The sequence below is a fragment of the Boleophthalmus pectinirostris genome, unplaced genomic scaffold (genome assembly GCF_026225935.1).
Source record: "Boleophthalmus pectinirostris isolate CB_2022bp ecotype Guang Dong unplaced genomic scaffold, ASM2622593v1 HiC_scaffold_14, whole genome shotgun sequence".
Lineage (NCBI taxonomy): Eukaryota > Metazoa > Chordata > Actinopteri > Gobiiformes > Gobiidae > Boleophthalmus > Boleophthalmus pectinirostris.
In genome coordinates, this window is record NW_026571047.1 from 20,377,251 (window position 1) to 20,390,279 (window position 13,029).

At 39.4% G+C, this 13,029-nt stretch overlaps 1 protein-coding gene across 1 annotated transcript in view; it reads left to right on the top strand.

The window, feature by feature from the left end:
• The first annotated feature begins 214 nt into the window (after window positions 1-214).
• tanc2b (tetratricopeptide repeat, ankyrin repeat and coiled-coil containing 2b) overlaps window positions 215-13,029 on the top strand; it is a 271,242-nt gene continuing 258,427 nt past the window's right edge. The window contains exon 1 of the mRNA XM_055150162.1: window positions 215-254. The gene's annotated coding sequence lies outside the window, so the exon portion shown is untranslated. The remainder of the gene's footprint in view (window positions 255-13,029) is intronic.

Genomic DNA, 13,029 nt, shown 5'->3' on the forward strand with positions numbered 1-13,029 from the left:
GGCTGTCTCACTGCCGCTTGTGTGTTCCGCCTCCAGGGACCCGTGCGGCTGTGATCGCTGCAGTTATTTTCAGTAAAGGCATTTGGGAACCTTTTGGAAACGTGCTGTCCAGTTGCTTCGGGTTTGGAGTTGTCGCACGAGCGCTGCCGCAGAGAGGAGCGAAAGCAACAGCAGCAGCAGCAGCAGCAGCAGAAGAGAGAGACGCGGGTGTGATGCACGAGCTCATCCGACAAGCCAAGGTTCAAGTGTAGAAGGTAATATTTATGCACAACGCTTTTCTTCTTCTGCTTTTACGGGGCTGATTATGCAGATCAAAGTTTGTCAGGTTATTACCGTACCAAAACGTGCGTAAAGTTGTCATACCCCGCAGTCACATTCTAGTGCCAGTAGCCAGTAGCTATGTAATATAAGCAATGGGAAGGAAGGAGCCAAGCCACTAAAACCCTCCAGCACTGTTATATTAGATACTTGAGATTTACCAATGAATAAGGCTTTTGTACCTGACAAAATAATTAAAATTGTGTCTAAATGTGTGTTGCAGTAGCTGTGTATATAGACTATAATAAGCAGAAAGTAGTATTATAGCAAATTAATTTTCACTTCAAGATACCCATGCATTGTATTTTGTAATAATTTAATGTTTTCATGCGCTATTGTTCTGTCCAACTGACTTAGTGCTACAAGGAAGGGCTTATTCTTATCACAATATTTCACATAGTAGACTATTTATGTATTTATGTATTGCTTCTTTGAATAGGGACAGATATAACAGACAAAGATGAACAATTCAGTAATCTAATGCAGGTATCACGGTGTTTATAGCCAAGGCTAATTCACACCAGTTCCTAAAAAGGCTTTTAAACTGTTCACTAAAAAAACAGTGGGATTATTGGCAGAAAAAGCGATAAATACAGTGAATTCATCAAAAGAATCAAATATCAAAATATCAGCTAGTAATTGCGTGTTTTACTGCAAGTCTTTACCGTTGCACTGTAGTGATAAATGACCCAATATCAACTGTCTTCTTATAAATATTTTGCCAAGTCATCTTTTAATTATAAGCCACTTTGTCTACATTCATCGCACAGGAGCTGGCAGCCCTTAGCCAACGTCATGTCCATAAAGTGAAAAGGTTTATTCAAAGTATCTGTTCACACTTGTTTAATGGCTCGGGGCCAGTACCTACCTCACTGTGCACAGCTATTATCTGACATCTGGTCTTTTTCTACAGTGACTTCTCTGCTAATAGTATGTTTCAACAAGGGCTGTTAATCTGAGTAATGGCTGCTGTTGGGAAGGAGAAAACACTTATTTCCCTATGATCACACTTCAACACATTAAACTGAAAGAAGTTAGAAATGACTTCAAGAAAATGTTAAAATTGTCTTTCAAGGTTTAGACAGAAACAAATAGATTTTCTGGTCTTAAAGGTGCACAGTGTAACTTTTCTAGTGGAGGCTCCGTCAAATGCTTTTCCTAAACTTTTCTATATTCATGAAGACCTAACCAGTAAATTACAGGTCAGATCTGTGAAGAGGCAACCCTGCTCACAGTCACATTGCCTGTTTTTCTAGGTATTTTTGAGAAGGTAGAGCTGTTTAGTGATGTATTGTGGAACTTTTCAGGCAGAGCAATGACATATCCACTGAAACAAGCACGTGACCCCAACTAAAAAGTTACATTGTGCAACTTTAAATGAGGACAGCCAGAAACATACACTGAAAATTACTGCACCATTGGTTTAATCGTGCTTGCTACTTTTCTCCTGTCTCCTGCTTGTATTTATTTTTTGCCTTGCATGTTCCACAGTATAACATTAAACATATATGCACAGAGATGCCATGAGACATGTTTATTTGAGCAATAAAAATGCATGTAACTGCATTCAGAGATAGAGATAATTGACACTTGTTTGTACTATACTATGCTGTAACTAGGATAATGGTCCCTTTCCTTGATTTTGGGAGATTTTTTTTTTTTTACCTATGGCTGCTATTAATCATATTTTACAACTTTGAATCTATTTGACTGTCATGTTGCTGTTTTACACTGCAAATGTCAGTGCAAATTTATATTAAGATTCTTCATAAATGATCATTACTTGTATTAGATATGAAACATACTTGATGTTTTGAAATTGCAGTCAAGTTTCCTGACAGCATTTCACGATTCACCCTGTAGATGTTTTAGATTTAGAACTTTTTGTTTTTTGAATCCAGATGACTCCTGTCTTTCAAATTTAAGTTCTTGGTTGTCAGCTAAACTCGATACAGATAAAAGCCAAGTCTTCCTCAAAGCCTTTCTATTCATATCATTGACACATGTGGTTTAGCTCCTTCCTTATTTGAGACATATGACTGTCCTACTTTTTCCATTACGACCTATATTTTCCTGTGGCCATCTCTGTACATTTGGTCATGCACTGTTATCTGGAAGTAGTGACAAGGTTTTCCACAGCCTGAGCCAGCGCAGTCCCTCCTGTCCCACTCACAGAGGGTCAAAGGGTAAATGAAATTCAGCTGAAATGTGCTTAAGATATTCAGACTAAGACATTTTAAGCACAAGATATATTCTGTGGCTAATACATGTCCTGGTTTCATAAAGCAGGTGCTTAGAATGAAGTACTGCTCTAAATTTTTGTTTAAAGAAACTCACTGTATTTTTAGTAAAAAAGTATTTTAATATTATAGTGCACCTAGTGCCTCCGCTCAATTTCATTTCTCTCCAGCGACTAGGTCAGGAATCAGAATACACTAGACAGTTCGCAAAAACCCTGGAAGTGCGAGTTCGGGCACAAGCCAATCAGTGAAGAGCCAGACATTCTGTGTTGGCAACGATTCCCGAGATCGAGGATTTAAAGCCGGAATAAAGAGAATCTTTGGTGAATTTTATCAAGGGCAAAGACGTTATTGCCCTTCTTCCTACGTGATTTGGGAAAAACTTAATATACCAGTTAGTCCTGTTAGTGGTGCATTACATACGTCATGACCAAATAGCAGCGATTGGTTAAATTAAAAAAATACCCGCCTACTGTCGAGCGAACAAATCCTAATAATGCGAGGTCAGACGTTTTCCACAAAGTGAAACAGCCTGATGAATACAGCATAAGTCATCATTTGCTTAGTATTGTATTTATTGTAACATTTTGTAATCCAGGTTGAAGTAAATTAACAGAATAGACCATCAGAAAACTGCTAAATGGATCAAATAATCACTGTAACACAGTAATGATAAAGTAGTTCTAAATGAAATACTGATATTAATGCATTAGACTTCTTTATGGCTTCCTGATTGTCAAAGGTACAGGTTTGTGCATTATTCATTCACTCCACACTCGGTGGTGAAAAACTCTTGTCACCACAGCTGCCTGGGAGCAGACTGACAGAAGCAAAACTTTGCCACCAGCCCCTCCAACCACCACCAGTAACTGAAACACACACCACATTCATATTATGCAAGCTAGGTGAAGTGTCTTGCTTAAGGGCACAACAGCAGAACGCATTAGCCTGTGGTGTGGCATCCCCAGTGGTCTCCCAAACCAGTCCTAACCCTGTTTAGATTCAGAGATGTGACGAGATCGGGCATTCCCTATGGTGGTATGGTCGCACAATGAAGTCTTTGTTGATTCCACAGCAAATACACAGTTTTTTTCAGTTTTGCCCCTTGTCTGACCTTTCATTAATATTTCATCAAAATCCAACTACAGCTCTAGCATGCTAAAAAATATTACTAACAAACCTATGCTTTGAACACGTTCTTGGCGGAGCTAACAAAAGGTGCATTATACTTCCATGCTATTTATATACACTTTCAAACTAAACAGCTCCAACACTGTCTGTATCCTCACAGCTCCTGAAATGTGTGATTGTTTCTAGTAGGTAAAATAAAGGTGTCATCCTTGGGGAAGCCGTAAATTATTCTTTCGCACAGTGAAGTAAGGGCACTCAATACAGTTTAATTTAAATCGGGCACACAGGGGAACCACAGAAAGCCCATTTGACTGGTCTCATGCAGTAATGTTTATATACTGCAGTTTGAAATCCCTGATCATTAGTTTAATAAAAATCTTGCCTTAAAGGAATTACATTTGATATTCTATCTACTTTTATGTTCAGTGTTGGCCAGTAGAAAGTCTGCAATGTGAGAAATGCAACGTATGTAGAATCCGGGCATTATTAGTGTGTTTAATGTCAATAGAAATTAATCCACTTTAGAGGAATAACTGCAGCTTCGGCACATATTGCAAGCCAGGGATTTTCTGTACGTTAGCGAATAAACATATTAGGAACCATCTCATGACCGACTGCATACTCATGTTTGGAATCTCTTGAACCTTTCTGGAACTAATTGATTGTAGAAAATGTGTATATTTTTTGCTCATGTAAGAAATATGGTTCATTGCTGCTGCAGAGCCTGTCAGAAGCAGAGTGTGACTGCAATGTTTCGCTTGGAGATCTCCAGATGTTGAGCTGGCTTTGGTCAGGAGCACCGATCTGGAGGATTAGTTTATTGTCCAGGTTTGAGAGAAACATATAGCAAGCATTTAGTGGTACTGGATCTACCTTGTTCACTGCTATTCAAAGATACAGATTATTAGGGCTGGGTATCATTTAGAAGTTGCTGATACGATACATATCTCGATACACAGGCCATGATACGATACATGCCTCGATACAGTACATTTTCGATTCGATATTTCAAATCGATTCAATACGATTCAATAAAAAATAAAGGCTAAATCGTGGCTGTGATACTAAAAGTCTTTGTTAAACCACTTCTTGTCCAAAGTTCATATGAAACACAAACATTTTAATCATCAAAACAGTAAAAATGTCAAATGTGTCGCATAAATGAGTTTCCTTTCACTCTCCAAGCAACAAAACTGTAGCACTGTAACAAAATAATTTAGTAAAACACACCTAAAAATACTCTTGGTGATACAGTCCCTGACAAAAGTCTTGTCGCTTATCCATTTTGTAGAAACAAAAGCTTATAACCTGACTTTAAATTAATCGATTGGTTTTAGAAATGTCTCATATGAAAGCTAAAACCCTCCCAAATTATGCTCAATATACTAAAATTAATTTGCTTCACTGAAGAAAGATTGATCATTTAATGAACAAAGAAAGGTCAGATTTTGGCAAGACAAAAGTTTTGTCGCCTACAGAAAATGTAACAAATAATTTACTTCAAATAGAAAAATATGTTGCATAACGTCAGTGAATTAAGTAGTGGTGCTGTGAGATCCATATTTAATATCTTGTATGACTTCCATGAGCTTGAAGGACGCATCCATGTGGTTCAACAATGATTCATACAATTTGTTGATGAAGTCATCAGGAATAGCAAAGAAAGCGTCTTACATGCCTCCCAGAGTTCATCAAGATTCTTTGGTTTTGCCTTCCATGCTTCCTCTTTCATTCTACCCCAGACATGCTCAATGATGTTCATGTCTGGTGACTGGGCTGGCCAGTCCTGGAGCACCTTGATCTTCTTCGCCTTGAGAAACTTTGATGTAGAGATAGAAGTATGCGATGGAGCACCATCCTGCTGCAAAATTTGACCCCTTTTATGACTGGGAATGTAAGAGGTAGCTCATACTTCTTGATATTTTAGGCTATTGATATTGCCTTCCACCCTGCAAATGTCTCGCACATCCCCATACTGGATGGAACCCCAGACCATGATTTTTCCGCCACCAAACTTAACTGTTTTCTGGGTGAATCTTGGATCCATGCGGGCTCCAGTAGGTCTCCTGCAATATTTGCGGTGGCTGTGATGTAATTCAACCGAGGATTCATCTGAGAAATCCACCTTCTGCCACTTTTCCAGTGTCCATCCTTTTAGCAGGCTGTGGGCCTTGGCAAATGCCACACGGTTTTTTTTAATTGCCTTTTGTTTAGTGCTGGTTTCTGTGCACTGATTCGACCATGGAGGCCATTTCGAGACAGAATTCTACAAACTGCTGTGGTTGACACAGGGACTTGAGGTGACCAGGCCTGGTGGAGCTCTGCTGCAGTGGAAAAGGGGCCTTGGATTTTCGAATCAACAAACGGTCCTCCTGAGCAGTTGTCTTGCAGGGTCTGCCGGACCTGGGCTTGTCAAAAACATCTCCAGTCATTTCATATCTTTTTCTTATTCTTTGTACTTGACGCTGAGACACATTGAAGGTGTCAGCCACCTCAGCAGTGTATCTGGTCTTCAGCCTCTTGATAATTAACGCTTTGGTCTCAGGGTGGATCTTAGGCATGTTGTCAGAGGTCAAGTTGCAGTTGATGTGAAGGTCTGGTGTGCTGGGGTTCTTTTTATACACACCCACTTGATTGATCAGTAACTGACCACAGAGGCTGTAATCTAGGATTGGGTGCATCATATGACAAGGCGACAAGACTTGCCAAAATCTGACCTTTCTGTGTTCATTAAATGATCAATCTTTCTTCAGTGAAGCAAATTTATTTTAGTATATTGAGCATAATTTGGGAGGGTTTTAGCTTTCATATGAGACATTTCTAAAACCAATCGATTAATTTAAAGTCAGGTTATAAGCTTTTGTTTCTACAAAATGGATAAGCGACAAGACTTTTGTCAGGGACTGTATATCGATACAGCAGCCCACAATATCGATACTGAATCATCACATTAAACGATATGATATATCAATATTCTGATATTTTTGCACACCCCTACAGTCTCCCATACAGTTTTCAAACTAGAAACACTTTCTTGTTCACTTCGCCAATTCCTGATTTCGTCAGATCTCTGAAGCTCGGAAGGTTTGGGCCTGGTTAGTACTTGGATGGGAGACTGCTGGGAATACCGTTTGGGAATACCCAGAGTGGGTGGCAGTTGTGTCCATACAGATGGCACTTCACCCGCATTGGATGGACCTGGTGAGAGTGAGTGATTGGTGGTGGTCGGAATGGCCGATTGCTCAGATTGGCAGTCTAGTTTCCATAAGTCTACCTCAGGGCAGCTGTGGCTACAGTAGTAGTTAACCATAATCAAGTATGGAGTGAATGAATAATGCAGCGTTATATGTAAAACGTTTTGAGTGTCTTGAAAACCCAAATTCTTATTCTTCTTCCTCTTGTTGTCTAGATAGTAGAATCTGTAACGTAACAACTAAACTAAAATCTTCTCACTTCCCTATTTTAGAACGAGTTACTACCTTATATCATCTACCTAGTTATCTTTCAAAGAGCCTGTGTTATGTGCCTCTACTGGTCATAATGTTATGGGTGTTCAGTGCAGTGGCTTATATTAACTTTAGCAGATTTAGAAGAAAAGGAAGTCAACCCAGAACTCTATAATGAGCTCTCCCAAGGCATGTCCCTGAATCTTGTGTGACCCTTTGATTATGTAATAATGATGGCGAATAGGCAGCTTTTTAGCGGTCCATTCTTCCTTGTTAGTGAAGCGACTCTGAGGTAAGCCAGGCGTTTCATGTGGGCCTTTCTGTGCTGCTGTCAGGAGGAATAGTGTTGAGCTGTGGTTAGGCTTTTGTCTTGTCAGGCTGCTCCAGGAGTGGGGACTTTCTCTAAATCAGGATTATTTTGACTGTATACGACATGGTACCTCCGTCTGTTGGTTCGGATCGACTTTGTGTGGAGTGTTTCTGGGTTTAGTGAAGGCTCAGCGTGTTACCATCTGCCTCTTTGTCACAGCCTTCAACAATAACAATAACACTCTTTTTAGACATTTGCTGTTTGCAGAGAAAATCTATGATATTTTGGAAACCTAATCAAAACAGACAAAAGATGCCACTGCAGTGGGTTTGTAATTGTACATGTTGTTGCCTGTCTGAATTTAACAGTAGGATACAAATCACATAGAAACACAGAGATGGATCAAAGCTCTGTTTGGACTGTAGACAGGGGGGTGTTATTAGTTGTAGGCTGTGCCCGCTTTGTACTTTAACTAAATATAGGCACTACATCAATACACAAGAGCATTATGTCGACACAATGTCTGCCACTCACAGAAGATAACACAAGAATACAACATTGATCCTGTATTGGCTGTGGCACCCTAATGATTATCATTAATCTAATTGTGATTGATTTACTGGCAGTCTGTTCACGGTGCTTAGTCTGAAAGCTTTAAAACGTAGAGAAAGCTCTTGGTGGAAATGGAGCAGAGCCTGCAGCCGAAGAGAGTGTTTTCTCATTATAAGGCTGTCTGAGGAGGCTGCAACATGTAAGCAACAGAAAACCATCTTTCAGGGCCACATTTGAGCACTTGAGACTCACCTGATTTTTGCACATTACAAAGAGTACACTGCAAACAGGGTTTAGTTTCTTTTCTGTGGCTCAGGTCTTGTGTTACAGGACTTCACCTGTAGGCTGCTCTCAGGCTGTGACACACATTGGCTGTGCTTGTGTTTCCTTCACTCAGAGGTAAAGTGTCGTCCTGGGAAACTGCAGATCTCCGTGAGCCCATTAGGCAGCTGCTGCTGCAGATGAATGGTGGAGTCAGCCTTGAAGCTCCTGACTTTAGATAAATTGGTCACAACAACAAACTTCAGACTGACTTGTGCCTCTGCAGTGATACAGTACATCAGTGGCGCTGTAACCGAGCACTCAGATGTGTGGAGCCTTCTCTGCTGCCGCAGCATCTGTTGTCACTATTAGCAGATTAGCAAAGACTTTGCCATCAATCATGAGCAGTGCATTTTAACTGTGCTGTAATAGATTCAGCTCCAGACAAATAGGGTTAGCACAGTGTCAGGCCTAATGCTTCCACAGTGACACTGCTGCAGGCTTTGTAATGTGATCTGAGTGCAGGCGTGAACATGGAGAAACACAGGGGCTCTGTCATATCTGAAAAGATCCAGTGTCCGAATGAGCAGCGTTCAGACAGCAGTGGGAGATGGGCCGTCGTGTATGAGCTGTAATGGCCTAACGTCATTATCTTTGTGGGACATTCTGAATAGTGGACACAGTGGACACAGCGGACACAGTGGACATGTTGTGAAGCCTACAGAGGCTTTGTGCGATAGTAGGGTGTGACTAAGAGAGTAGGAGTGTGGAGAAAAGAGAAGTAATTCTGTTTAATCTGAGCTGAACTCTTATCAATGACGTTCTTTGTGCAATAAAACTACAACTCACAGCCGTTTATTATGGTATATGTGTCACTCCAACATAGTAATTCTAGTATTCAACTTGTCATACAAACCAAAACTAAATGAATACTGCATACGTCTGTTATATTCTATCTCTCAAGATACAGTACAAATTTAATGAAGAAAATTGAATTGAAATGCTCTCTGCTCTGCTGCCTGTCACATTGGAACTCAGTTACATATGGTATATGCTATTTTAAGACTTACTGTAGACAGACATGCGGCCACTCACATATTTACATGTAACCTTGGACCAGGCAAAACTGTTACTATTGCATACCATAAATGAAGCCAAGCCTTTGTCTGCAAGTTTGTAAATTATAAACTGTGATTTCTTTCTGGTGTCAGCACAGCACTGTTTTAATGTTTAGATGACCTCTCAGTAGGGCTGCACACATATCGTAATAAGAATCGCAATAATGGATACTCCAACAAACTAAATATTTTTATGATGAAAGGCAGATTTTTCTTCCTTATTAAGTTATGTATTCGCCTTGCAGTGTGTCTCTTAAAATGTTTGTATTAACCTGCTCTACATGATCCTGGTGTTTTTATTTGACTATTGTGTCTGTAAATAAATTCCTATCCCAGATTATATAGGTGACGTCACACTCCCATAGTCCACTTCTTTATACAGTCTATGGATTTAATATTGTTAATAAAGACATGCATACTTTAGTTTTAATATAACTGAAATGATTCTGCCAAAAAGTTCATTAGTAAATAATATTTTTAAATACCCAACAGCTAGATCTCATATTGCCTCAACTCCCAACCCTTCCAGTTTATGAAGACTTAGACACATATAATAATACTGCAATGGTATAATTCTCACACAATAACACATCATTTACATCAGATGCCCTCCCTTCTGCGACTTATAATTTTCCAGGACTGCACTTACTCCTGTCATTTGTTACCATTTTAGTTGGCAGTTTAAAGTGTCCAAGTAAGATTGTAACCTACAAAATTGCTTGTTGCTTTCTTTGAGGTTTTCTTAAACAGTGACTTGTATTGAACTCAGAGAAGTAAACTGCACAGCCTTCACTCTCCAAAGCCCGTCCTTGTTCAGACATGAGGGTCCATTGTGTTAGCAGTCTGCACACAGAACGTCTTTCAGGGAGGATGTCTAAAAATACTCACCTCTGCCCTAAAGTACACACCAAGGAGCAGGGATAAAAAGGAAAGATATGTAAACATGCTACAAGACCACACTGTGCGTCAGTAAGTCAATATGGCTGCCTGAACACGAAAAGCTAATTAATCAGGTATTTTAGATTAGCTTAGGAATGATATCTTTAATCACATAAACACATTTTTTTCAGTTGAATAGTGTTGCTTTTCTGGTGGGGGATCTGGTATTCCCCTTGAAAATGTTGTTGCTCTGTGTGGTCTTAAACGTATCTTGCATTTATTCAATTACTGGTTGTTTAGTGCTAAAAATATATATTCATACTATGAGTGGGATCGCCTCCCCACAGATCTGACATGCAACTTGGGCCGGTGGTGTCATCTCTTTGTCTCAGTGGTGTTGGATGGTGCTAATGATTTACTGTGATCTCCATGAAGATGAAACCCACCCAATTTTATAGTACACCATTAAATGTAAAGTTTTATTTGACCAAATGTTTCTGCATTTTATTTTGAAAACTATTACACAAGTGCAGATGTAAACAAGTAATAAAAATAGGCCTAATATTGATAGCAGTACTTCCACTATCTATTGAGTAGCAGTATGTAGTTTTGTTGAAATAGTGTAGTAGTTTTAGTGAGTGGTTGTAGTAGACTTGCTCCTCTCTTTTTACTATTTAGAGTTTTGATAAAAGTCCACTTCTACTCTTTAAGATACCAGCTAAGGAGAGAAATATGTGTTTAGATTTGCGATTTAAGTTAGATTCAGTTCAAGTTCATATTTTAAACACGTCCAGACGAATCAACAAAAAGACTGAAATATGACCTGACAAACTAATACAAGAATCACATTTCAGAACATGTTAACGCAGATCTGAACTACAGGGTCATCAGTTTTTTTATGCAGAAAAAGACTATATTGTTGATTCAGTTGCGGTTAATCTTCAATCCCTAATACCAACCATTATCCTCCAACAAACATAATATACAAAGATATAAAATCGACTTCTTCTTCAATGGCGCACTGTGTAACTTTTCTGGTGGAGTGTCAGCCATCTGCTTGCCTCCATGGAGATGTTGTTGCTTTGTCTGGAATGTCCTGGGATGGCATTAAACGTAAATCCATCTTGCATTTTCTCAATAACATGGATTTGTATTGACTTAAAACCTTGCATTCTTAACTGCAGGGTTCCCACTCTTTTTCACTGACAAAATTTCTAAACTTTTCAATGACTTTTTCATGACCTAAAATAAATTTTCCATGATTTTATGGCACCTACATGACTTTTAGGGCTAAATATGAAATGTTAACCCTTTCCACTCACATTATGGTTTGGTGTTATAGTTTTTTCAAAATCCTGTCAGTGCGTTTATTGTCGTGTCTGTTAAACAAAAGGTGCAAATAATCATAATAGTCTAATGATAACGTAACAGAACGCTGTAGCTGTGTGAAAGAGATACTAAAATTCCATGACTTTTCCAAAACTTTCATTGTATTTACAAAATTCCATGACCTTTTCAGGCCTGGAAACTGACATTTTCAAATATTTTCAAAGAACCCTGTTACTGTGAGTAGGCTCGCCTCTCCACAGATCTGGCATGTAACTTGGCCCTATGGCATCACCTTCTGATTCTGTAGAGATAAATGAGCGTAATGCCACTGTGGAATATTCCCAGCAACATTGCCATGGAGTTACACAGTGCACATTGATAGTTTCATGATAGTCACTGTAACACCAATAAAACAGTGGCTAGCATTTCCTTAAGTCTAGGGTCAACCGAGCTCACAGTGGGAGACAGGAAGCTGGTGGGACTCTGACCACCTAAAGCGTAATGAGTCTCTAATTGACATCCAGCAGAAAGGGCCAATGCAAGTGTATGGAAGCTACCCTATCTGCACTTGATGCAGTCAGCAGTACACAGGAGGGCCCCGGGCATACATTTTTAACTACGGAGCTAATGACATACAGTGAGCTAATTGGTATGACACTGCTCGTCTTGTGTAAGCACTTAAATGAGATGTGCTGGCTGAGGTGTACAGACAGTTAGACAGGTGGACTAGACTTTCACTGTTAGCAGGTCAATTTAGCAGAATCTTGTCTTTGCTGAAAATAATAATGATAGTACGTTTCTATTTATGCTTCACAGTTTAAATTCAGTTATCGTTAAATCTTCTCTCCTATATGTGCAGTAAAGCAGATTTTGAACTCATCTAAAGTTTTGGTATTCATAAGTTGTATTTCGTCTGCGGATATTACCGTTAAATTGCCATCCCAAATGATTCAATGTTCTTTTTGCAGATCTGTTTTGCAGCTTGGGTATCCATTGGCTCAAATGGCACATCGTTCGCCACCAATTCAAAAGTTGGCGGTTTGATTATTGTGACGCTGGGCAAGACACATTCCCTGGCTTTCCTCCATCTCTGTACACTAGTGTTTGTTTTAAAATGTGGAAATCAACTCATAATCATTACGTTCATTTACATACTCTGGCGCAACCAAAATATACAAATACTCAAATTATGAAAGAAAGCATACTCTAGAACAGGGGTCCCCCAACTAAACCAGGTCTAAACCAGGTCTAAACCAGGTCTAAACCAGGTCTAAACCAGGTCTAAACCAGGTCTAAATCAGGACTAAATCAGGACTAAACCAGGACTAAACCAGGACTAAACCAGGACTAAACCAGGACTAAACCAGGTCTTAACCAGAACTTATACACGGTCTAAACCAGGACTAAAACACGGTCTAAAACAGGACTAAAACAGGGTCTAAAAC